Below are 16,500 nucleotides of genomic sequence, written 5' to 3' on the forward strand. Positions count from 1 at the left end.
CATTGGTAGATAGCAAATGTTGGAGGTACAATAGGGAAGAAAGATATAATTGGGTTCATCTTTTCTGAGAGTGTAATGAGTTGGCAGATTTAGAAAAAAATTCTGTACAGAATACTCTGTCAGAAATAATGGGGGGGGTGCAAATGGCTGTAACTAAGGAAATAATTCTTTTGAGCTTTGAAACAGGATATGAATTGACTAGACATAATACAAACTCATTAAATTTAATTCTTTGGCTACCCAAAAACAATTGCTAGAAAGTAGAAATCAAAATCTAAACCAGCTGTATTTGAAGAATTGAATATTGTAAAGGAGATAAAATAATTGGAAGTGGGATCTTTAGAAAAGGGAAGGAGCAAATTACATAGAAATAAATGGAGTCCGTGATCACAATATATGCAGAATAACTGTTCAGAAAGGGGGGAATGAAGATGGCTGCCATCCTATAAGCAATGAAATTCTATAGCTCTACTACTGTAAAGAATTCAACAACCCTATTCCCATGGAGAGAAGTAAAAACAACGATCAATAACCTCCGGCTCGCACTATGGTACATACCTGAAGTTAATTTCTGCATCCAGTTTCAGGAATCAGAAGACACTTATTAAGGATTAAGGCAGATTTGGAGTGTCTTACATCTCAGCTCTCAGATATCCATGCGGCCTGGGGCTCTTGGGCCTTCATCCATCTGAAAAGAATAAGAAAGTTAAAAGGAAGAGAAGTAAGAAAAGGGAAAGAAAGCTTAGAATATGTCTCAAGAATCTGTTTCCATGGAAACTCAAAATACGAAAGCAAAATTTTCTGCTATTTCATCTCCAGAAAAAGATGTTACTTCTAAAAGAGCCAGAACTGCCAAGCAGCAGGAAACTACAAAACCACCTGCTAAAGTGAAATCTGACCCCTCCAGTATGGAGGACCTAAAACAGGCCTTACAACCCATTCAAACAGCAATTCAAAGCTTCTCTCAGCAACTCAAAGCCTTTAGTGAATCTATAGACAGAATACTCACTAGGATTGACAAAACAGAAGCCAAGGCTACTGATAATGAGATTAAAATTGAACAGTTGCAGAAAGACCAAAAATCTAATGCCCTAAATATTCTGGACTTACAACAGAAACTTGTGGACCTTGAAGCCAGATCCAGACGTAATAACATCATTTTAAGAGGCACCCCAGAAAATATTGACAATATCACATTGCTTGGAAAATTATCTGAAATTTTTGCTGCATTCTTGGATAATTCACATCTCTCGGAACAAATAATAGTCAAAGGGAACACAGAGCACTGAGACCATCATACGACACCACAAAGCCGAGATCTGTCTATGTGAAGATACTCAATTACCAGCATGTAAATAAACTGTTAATAGCTGCCCGGAATAAAAAGTTTATCGAATGGAAGGGGTCTAAAATATCTATCTCAGCTGACCTTCCTTCCCAGATCAGGATAGAAAGACAGAAGTTGGCTCCTTATTGCGCTTACTTAATCAAAAAACAGATCAGATTTCAGATGAAATACCCCAATTCTTTGTCTTTTTCTTATTTAGGATCTAAACTCTCAGCCCAGAACAGTAAGCAGGCTTTGAAAATCTTTCTGCAAGCTTTCAAAGAAGATCCGGTCGCGTCTATACAAAATCATTAAATACACCTGTTATTGTATGCGGAGCATGATCATAGGAATGTATGAATGCAGTCTACTTACTTATGGTCAGTTTTCCTGCATGGTGCTGATCTGGGGCTAAGTCAAGTCCTGGAAGGCTATCCGGTCAGCTGAATCCCTCGTGCTGCTCTTCCGTTGACATTGCAATAAATAATTTATCTCCATTTTGCTTACTGGTCACAGGAACTTTGACCCAGTCATTTCCCAGGATCCTTCAGTGTTTACTTGTTTCTTTTTAAAAAGATAGCGCTTCTTTTTATACTTTTTTTATTTTTCTTTTTTCTTTTCTGTTTTGTGGGTCCTGGGAGATGCGTATATCAGCACTGCAAGGCTTCATGTAATCAGGAAGCCTTATCATAATCAGAAAGTCTGTATATTTACGATTTAAGTCTTTCTTCGAGACCGAAGGCTGTTTTGTTGAAATTACTGATGAGTTCTCCCTTCGGAGCAGCGGTTGTCTTTACTGAGGTATGCGAAGCTTGCTGAATGGTGAGGAGACTTCTCCCTGTGCTTGTGTTTTGAATCTCAGGTCTATATCCGAGACACTTCTTCTCCTTATGTGTGTTGGAATTAGTTTTGGTTAAATAATTTTAGCTTAAGCTCTCTAGTGTGCCACACTAACTTTTTGAGCACACAATTGTAAAAGTGGTTGCTACGAGGAGTATTGACAATTTAAACACTTGGTTCTCGGAGCTCCGTGGTTATCTCACTGGCTGGATATAGGGTATAATTTATAAGCTTACACTGACCCCGCTTAGACCCTATCAAATACGGACATTAATTTTTGGACTTAGCCCATCGCATAATGGTTATGCTTTAATAGTTAATGTAGTTTTGGTTTGGTTTCTGATTACTTTCACAATGATGTAAATTCATTTTAGCGTGGTTATTAGGGTCAATGTCAATATAGTTGCTTCTAATACTTCTGCTTAAGAAATATAAATCTCTAATACGGATTATTATTAACTCGACTGTTTTCAAGGTCTAAGCATGCTGCAGTACTGTACAAATTAATCACATAGGTGTAAACTATATGTTTATATGTAGGTTTGAATGAGCTCTTATTTTCTTTTTCACTGTAAATGGTGAACCCCTATCACCAATTTTCAGGGGAAACATTTTCACATGCACTGGAAAGTTGGTTACGTATCCTGCTGATCCTAGGAGGTATTAAGAAGTTGCATAATAGATCCGAGGTGTTATAGATCTATAATAAAGCCGGCAGTTATACAGTAACCTGATAGAAATATTTTAGAGGGTTTAAATGGTTTTTGAACACAGTATGTTGTTAGTATTTTTTCTCTTTCTCTTTGTCTTTCTCTCTCTCTGTCTACTCTTCTTAAGTGCACAGAAGCAGTGGTGCAGATTTAAGATTATTACTAACTAGGCATGGACTACTAACCCTCCTGTCCTTTATTAAAGGTCACCTTCAGTGTTGACTAACCTCATGTTTGGCTCATGGAGCTTGGAATATATGTTTACTGTATGGGATCGCTATGCATTTTAGTTTTTGGATTATTAAGAATAAATTTCTGGGACTATTCAATCTCTCCCTTTGGGGGAGACACAAGAATAGCTGTAAAAGGCTATTATTTCAGGTGTCACTCTTTAATATCCCAGTCCCTTCCGGGCTTAGGGGGTGGTGGTTAGGCACGGGTACAAAGCTGGAAGGATTGTTTATACATGCCCATATCTTTTCTGAACCTAATTATAAGATCATTAGTTACTCTTATATATATTCTCCATTCTCCTCAGTTTCTGGAATTCATTCAGGTTTATAACTAAATGTTGGATATAGAATCGTGGAACATTAAGGGGCTACAAGCCGCAAAGAAAAAAAAACTCTTTATGCATTTAACTTTAAAATCTTCTTCCAGTATTGTGTTTGTACAAGAAATCCACCTTCTTGACTAACATTGGGACCAAGACAGGAGGAGACCTTGGGTCAAGAAAATCATAGCTTCCGGGACTAAATCTAATAGCGCAGGCATCGCTATCATAATTAAAAATAAGTTTTTGTTTGATATCATAAAGTCGGATACAGATACTGAGGGTAGATGGTGTTATTTTGTTACTGTCTGCTCCCTGACCGACAAACCCATTTTAATAATTAATATTTACGCCCCTTGCTCAGGACAACAAAACTTTATTATGCAGATTTATAATTTACTCCTATCATTCCCAAATCATTATGTTATTGTTGGAGGAGATTGGAATGCATTACAGGACCCAAAATGTGAGAGGTCAAATACCAAGGCTAAATATAACTCAGTAGCCACCCTCTCCCTAACAGAGTTGAAGGAGGATTTCAATCTTTTTGATCCCATGATCTGTATTCATCCCTCTCAAGGAAAGAGCAAATTCACCTTCTTCTCTAATTGTGCTAAAAGCTGGTCCAGACTGGACTTCTTTCTGATTTCCATAGCATTCAACAACAACCTTGATATCTCATTTGTCACCTACCCTAGAAGTCTCTCCGATCACTCCAAGATTTCTCTCTCTATTCAAAAACAGGATACTAGTGTAAATAAGAACATTGCTATTTGGTAGCGATTGAACCCTAACCTACTTGAGAGGAAAGAAATCCTCCCACAAGTTGAGGCTTATCTTGACCATTTTCTCCAATCTGGTAGCTCTCGACAAATCCCATTAGACTGTTCTTCGGCTACAACCAAGGCAATGAGCAGAGGTTTTCTCATTAACAAAGCTTCATATTATAAGAAATATTTTAACAAAAAGGAAGCTGACATAACCGCTAAACTCCTCAAGATTGAGGCAGAAATCCAACAAAAACATTCCCCGGAATTGGAGAGAGAAATGATTTCCTTACAAAAAGAACTTTTATCCTTGCAAGTGGAGAACTTAAAATATCATGAGATTAAAGCCTTAGCAAATTACTCGTATTTAATTCAATTCCCCTCTAAATTCTTGGCCAGAGTGACGAATTTGAACAAAACATCCCCCTTTATATCCAGAATCTTATATCAGGGGAACGAATATCAGAACACTAAAGACATTATTGGAGTATTTGAATACCTATATTCTCAGCTTTACGGCTCTATTGAAAATTCTCCCAATAAAAATGAGTTACAGGACTTCTTTAATAACCTATCCTTCCCTAAATTATCCAAAAAACAAAATAAACTCCTAAGCAGAGAAATCTCTATACAAGAAATCTCCTTGGCTATCAATAGTCTTAAACCTAACAAATCACCGGGACCAGACGGCTTCACAACAGAATTTTATAAAAGACTTTCTCCCCCAAAGTTTCGAAGGCGTTGTTCCTTCTATTCAACAATATTATCACCGGTGGCCTTAATGACATACATATGAATGCCTCTAGAACTATCTTGATTCCAAAACATAACGCGGACCCCAAAAACTCCTGGCATTATAGACCCATTTCTATTATTAATATTGACATGAAGATTTTGGCCACAATCCTAGCTAATAGACTGAAGGTAGTGATCTCCTCCATTATTTCCGCATAACAATCTGGTTTCATTATGGGGAGACAAACAATTGATCACACCCTGACTCTGGAAGCAATGATCACGTTTTCCTGGCTAAACAAAACCTCCCTCTATGCTTTAGCCATTGATGCATCCAAAGCCTTTGACCGTATCAGTACAGACTTCTTATTTTTTAGTCTCCCCTTCTATAATATACCAACTTCATCTATCAATACAATTAAAACCCTATATTCTAGTGCTTATATTGTTCTACAAATAAATAAACAGATATCAAACAGAATAAAAATTCTCAATGGTGTCAGGCAGGGATGCCCCCTCTCCCCTCTTTTATTTAACCTATATATTGAACCTCTATTCCTATTGCTCAAACAGAAAACATTTCATCTTATGCCTACTATCTTCAACACTAAGTTTTACTTTTCTGCATATGCAGATGATCTAAACATTTATTTTTCGCTCCCCAACTCTGACCCAATTAAAATCCTTGCATCCATCAATAGTTTTTCCTCTCTGGCGAATTACAAACTTAACAAAGATAAATCTATAATCTTCCCGTTAAATATTTACTCCCCGTCCCCCAGCATATATGCGAACATTGGTATACCTCCTAAGCAACAGTTTCTTTATCTTGGCATATCTTTCTCCCCAGGGAGCTCCTCGCAGTATCAGGACAACATTGGTAATTGTTGGATGAAAGTACAGGGAGACATAGGTAGATGGTCCAAAATCAATCTTCCCTTTTTGGCCAGGACGGCAATAATCAAAATGAACATCCTCCCGAGACTCATATTTCTTTTTAACACTTCAATGAGTATTCTCCATAATAACTTCTTTAAAAATATTACTTCTATCCTTTCAAAATTTATTTGTGCCCCCCAAATCCGTTAGAATTAATTATTTGAAACTTACTCTTCCTAAGGAACAAGGCGGCCTAGGTTTACCCGATTTTAAACTATACTATGAGATAATGAATGGTAGTAGAATTCTGAATATTGCCTCCTATAATAGAGATCACTCTGTGTGGACCCCTACCTGGGTTACTCTATATAGTAACTATATCAAATACTTAAAATTTAACCCTACAGCCCTTCCTTTCTTGAACAAAGAAAATTTGAGGAGTAGTAAATTATTGAAAGGCATTAAATTTAACATAAGATCGCTTCAAAACCTTTTTAGTTCCCTGAATCTTCTGCATTCCTTTAATACCCTACAACCATTACACCTCAACCCTAATCTTAAATTGAATGGTCACATGTTAAACTTGGATCAATACCCTATTCTTAAGGACTTTTCAATTGCAGATCTATTCCCCATTAAGCAACAATCTCTCTCCCAGCTAAAAACTACTTTGAATCTACCTATGAAATATACAATCATATTAAGACAAATTAGAGAACTAGTAAATAGTTTCTTAGAAGACCCTTTAGTCTCAGAAGAGGATATATCAACGTGTAAATATCTATGGAAGCTGTTCCTTAGTAAAAAGAAAATGATTTCTAATACTTATAAAGATATAATGGCCCTTAAGACGCAAAATAAGCTCATTTTTTCTACCTCTTGGTTAAAACATAACTCAAATATTTCCCATAATCAGATGTCTGAAGCAATAAGAATTAGCTCTAAACTTATTCCTTTAAAAAAACTTAAATATACTCAGCTCATGATCTGGAATAACGCGTACCTTACCCCTGACATCCTAAATAAAATTTACCCAAATTACCCTCTGCAATGTCAATTTTGCCCTAATCAAACAGCGGATATATTACATGTTTTCTGGAGTTCTAAATGCACATATAAGTTATGGTGTGCCTTGAGAGTTATATTGGAGAAAATTGGATACGAGAAGTCCACCCTTTCTTGGGAATTCTCTATTTTACATATCCCACCCTCTGGATTATCTGAGTGGAATAACAGTATATTGATTTCTATATTCATGCTAATTAAATATTACATATCTCTCAATTGGAAAAATAGACAAACACTATCCTGGGAAGGGTTTAAGGAGCTAGCTATTAAACACCTCAGTGCACACAAACTCCTATATCACAACAGGAAGCACAAACCTGTCCTAAAAGAGTTTTAGAGAATTCTCTTTGAACATATTTTAATTTAAATATTTGATATCTCAAGTTGTACTAAATGTTATGTTGCTATATTCACATCCTGATATTCTTTGGGCATTGTATAACTGTACATAGTTCATGTAGTTTGTGCATATTTAGTTATATGGGTATTGATCATTTGTTCTGTTTTCATTGTGTTTGTCTTTGCTGATGTGTTCAATGATTTATAAAAATTCAATAAAGAGAATTTAAAAAAAAAAAAAAAAGAATAATGTTCAGAAAGAGGAGTGAAAGGTCTAAGGGAAGGCAGGACTTGAGGAATTTATGTAATGTTTGACTGAATGACATTTGCTATAAAGAAAAAAACATATATGTAATGTATAGCATATATAAATGAAAAAAGTTAAGATGGTTTGTTTTCATTTCTATTAATTAATAATGGGTTTTAAAAAGGGTGATAGGCAGAGTTACAGCTGCATTGAGTAGTTACTGATAATAAGAATAAAATGTACTTATACAAAGATACGAAAATATACATTCTTTTGCAGAGCACATCATAAGGATGTTATTAAATTAGTTTTATGGAACAGCATTTGCATACATTGTTCTATTTCATTAGAATGCAGTCCAGATATAAAGAGGAGTTGCTACAGCTGTCAGCCTCTTTATATAACAGTAGACTAGCATCATACCAGCAAAAGCTAAGGCATTCATTGCTAATTCCTTTAAAACATGATTTGAATAAAGTAATAGCATGAGAATCACCTTAGTGAAATGAATAACAGCCATTACAACAGCTCTATTTTGTCATGTAGGAATGAAACAAATTCCCTTGAATACCTATTGGTAATGGAGATATGGGGAAAACAGTTCATTATAACAGAAAATTCCAATGCCTTATTGGGCAGATTATATCCAACAATGGTCATTTCTCACCATGGATACTGTATTACACATCATCCTCAACTATTTCAATAGCTGTATTTGCAGTCTTCTCCGAATAACACACCTCAGTGCTGCTACTTGTGTGAGCATTTCAGTTAATGAACATTTTAGAATAACACTGAGCTGTTGGAGTTAGGTTAAATGTAAAAAACCTCCAGCAATGCAGTTTCAATACATTCAATACATACCAAACATTGCTTGAATAAATGTTTTTGGATTCTGTCACAGTCATCCTCTTTCAAGCCACAGAAAATGTACCAAGCCTCTACTAAATATAAAGAGATGCTTTGGACCTGCACATAGCATATATAGGACTGTACAAAATCAGATGAGCATACATATAAACCACAAATAAACACAGTCACATGTATGCACACACATACACATGCATAATATGGGTCTATATCACTTTGTCGAATCCTACAACAGCTTATACCTCTTTGTTGAACACCTATTAATCGAAGCTCCTAATCAGCATATGGACTTTTCAGTGAAATTATTCCTAGGTCAAGCCAACAGTAGGCCACTCTAGCGACCAAAAGTAAAATCATAAAACTTAACATCTACCCAGGTGGGGGTGTACCCCTAACTAAATATACCAACTCCAAGATCACACGACAGTGGGAAAAGGGCAAATTCCAGATGGTGGCCAACCATTGTTTTGCCCTAGGAAAAATTTTACTGAAAAGTCTGTTTGCTTTTTAGGAGCTTTGATAAATAGGTATTTGACGAATAGGTATTCACTGATATGGGATTTGACAAATTGCTACAGACCTGCATATATGTGTGTTTGTGTATATGTATATATATATATATATATATATATATATATATATATATATATATATATATATATCGACTGACATACAGTCACACAAAGTATTTGAAGAGCACTGCAATACAGATAGTGAACAACACTTTATTAGATCTCAATATTCACAGGTTAATCACCCAACATACTCCATCAGTCATGTGCAACAAAGAATTAATTTGCTGAAATACACTTCTTTAGTGAGGTAAAGCAGGAGAATGACCATTCATGATATAATCATATATATGTATATATGTATGGTTACACTTCAGAATCTTGAGCTACTGAAACATTGAACTTCAGTACCTCGAGACCGAAGTGTCAAAAATGCACTTGCGCAAAAGTGCAGAATACCGAGTGTAGAAATGACGAATGCGGAAATGTCGAATCTGCGGCGTGGATGTAGCTAGAGATTCAGGTAAGTGATGTTTTACTAGGGGTTTTGGGTAGCGATTTTAGTGTGTGTGAATGCATTTGGAGTTTTGAGGTGTGGGTTGGGGTAGGTAGGTAAGATTGTGAATGTGTAAGTGTTGCAAGTGGTGGTATTTGTATGTATGTGATTTGTGTTTGTGCAAGGGGAGTGTGAAGTGTGTAGCAGTGGTTTTTGTGTGTTTGTATTTTTAGTGCGACCTCTGAATTAGTATATATTAGTAGGGGGATGTGGGGGCACAGCCCCCATCTGGGGGAGTGCAGGGGGGCTTGCTCCCCTGCTTATATGTGGAGTTAGCGGTTGTGTTTGTTTTGTTGTGTTTGTGCGTGGTTTGTGGTTTATGGTGTAAGGAGGAAGGTGTATGTGTGCTTGTTTGTATGTGCAGTGTTTATGTGGGTAGTCGCAAATTTCAATTTCACTCTTTTGGGGTTTCGGGTTTTACAGTTTTCGGCTTTACAGTCTCGGGATACTGAATTTAAATATTTCAGTATTTCAGGATTGTAAAGTGAAAGTATATATATATATATATATATATATATATATATATATATATATATATATATATATTTACTATCAAAATGTGGAAATGCAGTTCAGTGAAAGTGGATTGGTTGTATATGTGTTCTACCAATCCCCGTGATGTCGAATTGCAAATATACCACTTCATATTAATGAAAGTGAGTACACATTTGCTAATATGAAGTCAATATTTTGAACTGAGATCGCTGTACAGTGCAGATCAGGAAATGTTCCACTTTCTTCACTTTAATGTGAGCTTCCAGTGTTTGAATATCGATTCTATGGTTACCATTTCCTACATTTTGACAGTTTGGCATTACCAAATGCAGATGAGTAAATCGATCATTTTGTAGAAAAACGTTTTGATTCTCCACATTTTGATAATAAGCCATATATATATATATATATATATATATATATATATATATATATATATATATACAGTTACACACATGCACGCACACACACACACACACACACACACACAGACACACACCTGCTATACTTAAAACAGCCAACACAAGGCTCAGTATATTAATCTTTTACCATTGATTTACTATTAGTTGACTATAATCTTTTGCAGTCAGCATGATAGCACATAAAGCAATAATAAATAGTTGAGGTTTTTAATATGCAGCATTTCCAGACATTTTGAACCACCTCTCTGACTGTCCCTGGTCTTCCTTAGGAGGACATCCTCAGCATTCCAGAAATGCTTTGGTGGCTGTTTCAATATTTGAGTAGCAGTTTTCCAAAGAGGTGTAAGATACTTCACACAAATGCAGTTTCATCAACAACTGAAGTCATCCAGCTTTCATCTGTTTCATTTAAAATAAGAAAAACCTTTATCCACTTTTCAGTGACTGATTAAAGGATCTATTGTCCACTCAGAGGAAATCCTTCTGCAATTGAAATCCCATAACTCTTTTAACATGAAGAACATTCTTGAATAATTTCAGGACAGCCAAAGAGGGCTGAAAGGGTTACTGAGATTCTCTCCCCACAAAATGAAAAACACATCCTTAATGGGTATCACCCCCCCCCAGAAAAAAGGTTGCTCTGTGAACAGGCTTGCACTGCATTAGCTGGCTCCAGGAGAACAAGGCACAAAATGCATAGATTAAACAGACCTCAGTGAAACATACCTGCTCTCTGTTTTAATATTCTGTTGATATGATAAACAAAAGCAGCTAACTTAGGAAAATGTTATCTAAATGTTTATAACATGCTCTACTTAAGACTGTCACATATTTTAAAACAACTCTTTTTGGTGTTAAATAGCTAAACAGATATCTTTAGTCAGTTGTTTTTGAGGGCAGAGTTTGAAATAAGAAAAAGAAAAGTAATTATTCTAATACATTACCCTCTGTAGCCTCTTTCTTATTGTTTATACACTGCCCCCCCCACACATATATATCTATACATATATATATATATATATATATATATATGTGTGTGTGTGTGTGTGTGTGTGTGTGTGTGTGTGTGTGTGTGTGTGTGTGTGTGTGTGTGTGTGTAGATAGATAGCTAGATAGATAGACAGATAGCTAGCTAGATGGATGGATAGATAGATAGATAGATAGATAGATAGATAGATAGATAGATAGATAGATAGATTGATAGATAGATAGATAGATAGATAGATAGATAGATAGATAGATAGATAGATAGATAGACAGACAGACGGATAGATAGATAGATAGATAGATAGATAGATAGATAGATAGATAGATGGATAGATAGATGAATGGATGATAGAACTAGTGCAGAAGCATTACATTGTAAAAAGAAGAACATGATCTAATAAACAGAATATGTGTAAAATAGGCATTTGCCTTAGGGGCATCCTTTATGAAGTAGAACAGCATAAATTTTATCTTACACCCCATAGGAGAAACATTTAGTCTGCAAAGCAATAAACAACTAGACATATAAATTTTAACAAAGGGAAATTAAAGAAAACAAATACTAAAATAAAACTTTTTTATAGATTAGCTACTGCAATGTTAACCCAGAGTAACTGGCCCAAACATTTTTATTAAGGGCCAGAAGGAATTGCAATTCACTAGCTGTATTATCAGTTACTACAAACCCCAGTGGAATCTTCACTTTGCAAATTTAAATAAATTAATTTACTTACTAGAATCCTGTATGTCTCATTTATATCCTGACTGCAAGAAGTCTGAACAAAGAGATTTCAGAGCAATCTCAAAAGGCATAAAATATTTATTTCACTTTGTGAACCTGATTTTAATTTAAGAATCTGCTGAAGGAAGTGGACAACTTTTTAACAAAATGTGAACCTGAATATTACAACTGCATTTACAAGGACGTTTAAGGAAATGATTGATAAACTGAATTTTAAACTATGTTCTGCCGTATCAAAATATCTATTTAAATATAAGAATAAACAGAAATGTAATCTGTTATAAACACACAAGTGATCTTATTGCTTAGTGAACAGAATATTAATTTGTTAGTACTGACACTTTGTGAAATCATTATAAAGGAATGGCCAGCAATATTTGAAGTTGTTGAGTGTCTAGAAGAACACATAAAGAGCACTATAACATAACCTATCAGACCTTTCTGACACCACTGCTATCCTGACCATTAATCATCCACTGAGGTAGAGTGTCAGTCATAAAACTAAAGCATTAAATATGTTCAGAGATTCAAAAAGAACTCTAGTACTCATGGGCTGTTGTGCAAACAGAAACACATTAGGAGCAATGAGGAAACGTCTTGTCATCAGCTAGTCTGCTTGTCTGTAGATCAGTGTTAACTACTACAACTGCAAATCAGCACTTTCCTGTGCTAGTTGACAGTGGTGGTCAGTGCATCATGTTAGCACAGGGCAACCCCCCTATTCAATCCTGAGCATACAATATACATACTTAAAGACACACACACACACACACACACACACACACACACACACACACACACACACACACACACACACACACACACACACACACACTCACCCACATGCACACACACACACACACACACACACACACACACACACACACACACACACACACACACACACACACACACACACACACACACACACACACACACACACACACACACACACACACACACACACACACACACACACACACACACACACACACACACACACCACATACTCTCTACCTGTCCTGTGTTATCAAAATGTCCACAGTGTCTCCATTTTCCTACCCTAGTAAATCACAGATTATTACAGTCGGTCATTAATTCCTGACAGTAGAGTTTAAAACTTTATAACTTTCAGAAATGTATGGTAGTGCAAAAGCTATTTTACTACTGACTTTCTAAGTTTGTCTGATGAATAATAAACATTCATCCCTGATTGTCTGCCTCTGTCCAGATTTCTTGCACTACAAGTTTGAGAAGTACACTTTGTTCCCTGCCCCTCTTCCACTCAACTAATTAACTGTTGCAGGCATCAAATAATGCCCACGATACTCATTATATGTTTGAAAAATCCCTGCTGCACTAACGTGTCACTTGTGCTGCGCAGCAAGTTAATGGTGATAACTCGTATGGCAAGCATGCAGGATATGTAGCATTTTTCCCCTCCTTTGCAGTTTACTGTTCATTTTTTGTTTTTTTATCAGTCTTATGTAGTTATTATGTCTCATCCTTCATGTCTACAGGTGGCACAGTGCTGATATCCTCAGTGGAATGTGGAACCCAGAATACCTCATTATCATCTATTCCATCTATTCAGTCACAGAGACAGCCCACTACAGTGCTGCATATCTTCAGGTTTGTCAGGTCTGCATCTGAAAACAAATGAAGTTTGGCAACAAACTAAGTTGTCCCAAGACATCTTCATGGGGGGGGGGGGGGGCTAGGTTAATATTAATGGGAGTTAAGTGGGTTGTGGAGGTGAATTGGAGGCAATGATGGTTGGGAGGAAGTGAGATAATGATGGGAGGGGCTTAAGAGGTTTAGTCTAGTGTAGTTGGGTTAAGCAGTCACATTTTGATGTGAACCTGCTACCCACCCACCCTCCCTCTTTTCATTGGGGGAGTGTAGGGTTATTTTATCAGTGAGGTAGGTGGAGAAGAGGTATAGGCTTGCCCACTTCTGTTCCCTCTCTGATGTCTGGATGTTCATTTCAAGGAACTGGGGAAAGGAAATGAGTAGTTGGAGGAAGCTTGCTGAATAGATAAGCAAGTTGACGTAAGAATGGTGTTTATTTGGTGGATGGTAATTCAAAGGATGGTGTATGAAGTGAGTTGAGCTGCTGTTTCGTAAGTAAAATAAGTGAACAGAGGTATAGACCCTGTTTGTTGGGCGGAGTGAGTAGGTACGCTGCCCTGATTAACATTACAATGAATGGTGTATGAAGTGAGAGGGGATGCTGCTTCATAAGTAAAGTAAGTGAGCAGCGGTATGGACCCTGTTTGTTGGGCAGGGTGAGTAGGTACACTGCCCTGATTAACACTGAAGTGAGATGGGATGCTGCTTCATAAGTAAAGTAAGTGAGTAGAGGTATGGACGCTGCTTACTGGGTCAGGGTGAGTAGGTATGCTGCCCTGATTAACATTACAAGGATGTTATGCTGTAGTTAGTATCAATTATATCATGAATAGTTGTAATTAATAAAGCTGGTGATCAAAGCTATGTTATGAAATCTAATAAAGGTCATCAAATGTCATTTGGTGTGATGTGCGTTATTAAAGGGGACCGGGACAAACATGTTTTGCAGTAACTTTTCTGAATCATGTAGCTAGTCTTTCTTATACTGAGGTTAAGAAAAGAGAAAAGCCAAAGAAATGATTAAGAAATCATCAATGGAGAAAAAATTCACATAACTGAAATGTGGTTATTAATTTAAAAAAGCTACAATCAGACAAACAGCATAAATTGAAACACACACAATGGTAACAAGGTGCAGGGAAGTTGGGGAGATGATGGATGGGAGTCTTAGATAATCTTCAGGGAGACAGGCCTATTTTTTTTAAGAAAGTGATAAAGGAGGGAATAGGAAATAAAGTGCAGACAGCATAGAGAGGAAACTGTAAGAAGATGAGCAGCAGGGGTAAACAGATATGTAGATTACTGTGATAAAACACAATTAGATGGGTATGACAGAGGTTGGAAGAAATCATAATGTATACAAACACACAAACAAAGGGGGATTATACATGTTGTTCAGGGTAGAGCAGAAATCCAAGGATAGGAATGACTGAAACTTGAAACATAAAAGAAAAAGGAAAAAGACTATGAATTAGACAAAGACTCTCTGGTAGTGAATTTGTCTAAACATGCGTTAAATAAAGAAGAAATTAATATTCTGGAGAAAGGTCTTAGTTTCATACCATCTCTTAAATCAGATCTTAGTGAATTTGTATTAGATCTGAAATGTTTTGCACGTAATGTATCCTTAAAGAACATATTTGGGAACATGAAGCAAGAGCGCAAGATACTCAAGAAACCTAGTGCATTTGTTCCAACAAATCATCCAGCAGCTGATCGATTCGTTCGAATGTGTAATGATGAAGTAGAAAAATTAAGAAGAGGAAAAGACACCAAGCACTTCCACAACATTTCCCCACAAGAAAGAAAAGCAATTGTTGATTTACAACATAATGAAGATATAGTGCTAAAGCCAGCTGATAAGGGAGGAAGCATTGTAATTCTTTCCTCGGAAAGGTATAGAATTGGAATGGAAGCTATGTTAGAAAATCATGTAACTTATCTACAAGTTAATTCTCAGAAACTGGACATGCACATAAAGAAAGTTCAAGATCAACTGTATTATTTACTGTTGGAAGGCAGTATAAATATTGAACAACATGAAATTTTTAAAGTTGATCATTCTACCATTCCTTCCATTAATGGGTTACCGAAAATACATAAGAATATCACTAACCCACCGCTTTGTCCAATTGTAGCTGGACAAGGTTGGATAACAGAGACAATGTCTCTCTTTGTAGAGAAAAAATTGAAAGTTATTTTAGCCAGTATTCCTAGTGTATTGCGAGATACTGATGATTTTCTGGGGAAATTGAAAGCAGCTATGCGAACAGTAACTGATAAGAATAATTTATTGTTGACAACAATGGATGTAACAAGTTTATTTACTTCCATCCCAAATGAACATGGAATGGAAATTGTTAGAAAAGTCATTGGAGAAAACAACAATCATAAAAATGCAAATCTTGTTTGCTCTCTACTTGAAATGGTTCTTGAAACCAATTTCTTCACGTATGGCCAAAATATTTATTGGCAGCACTGTGGAGTAGCTATGGGCACCCCCTGTGCTAATAGCTATGCTAACGTTGTGTTATCGGACTGGGAGAAGCAATATGTTCTCAGTACTGTGAATCCATGGTTTCACTGTGTCATATTTTATGGACGTTTTGTAGATGACCTTTTTTTACTGTGGGAAGATGATGAGGTCCAGTTTACACAATTTTCACAGTATTTAAATGGAACTACTTCGTTCTTAAGGTTAACAAGTGAACATTCACGGCACCAAATCAGTTTTCTTGATGTCTGTATTACTATTAATGAAATAGGTGAACTGGAGACTTCTTTGTTTAGGAAATCAACCTGGAGAAATCGTTATCTCC

Source organism: Protopterus annectens, chromosome 1.part0 (assembly GCF_019279795.1).
Source record: "Protopterus annectens isolate FY-2018-M chromosome 1.part0, PAN1.0, whole genome shotgun sequence".
NCBI lineage: Eukaryota > Metazoa > Chordata > Ceratodontiformes > Protopteridae > Protopterus > Protopterus annectens.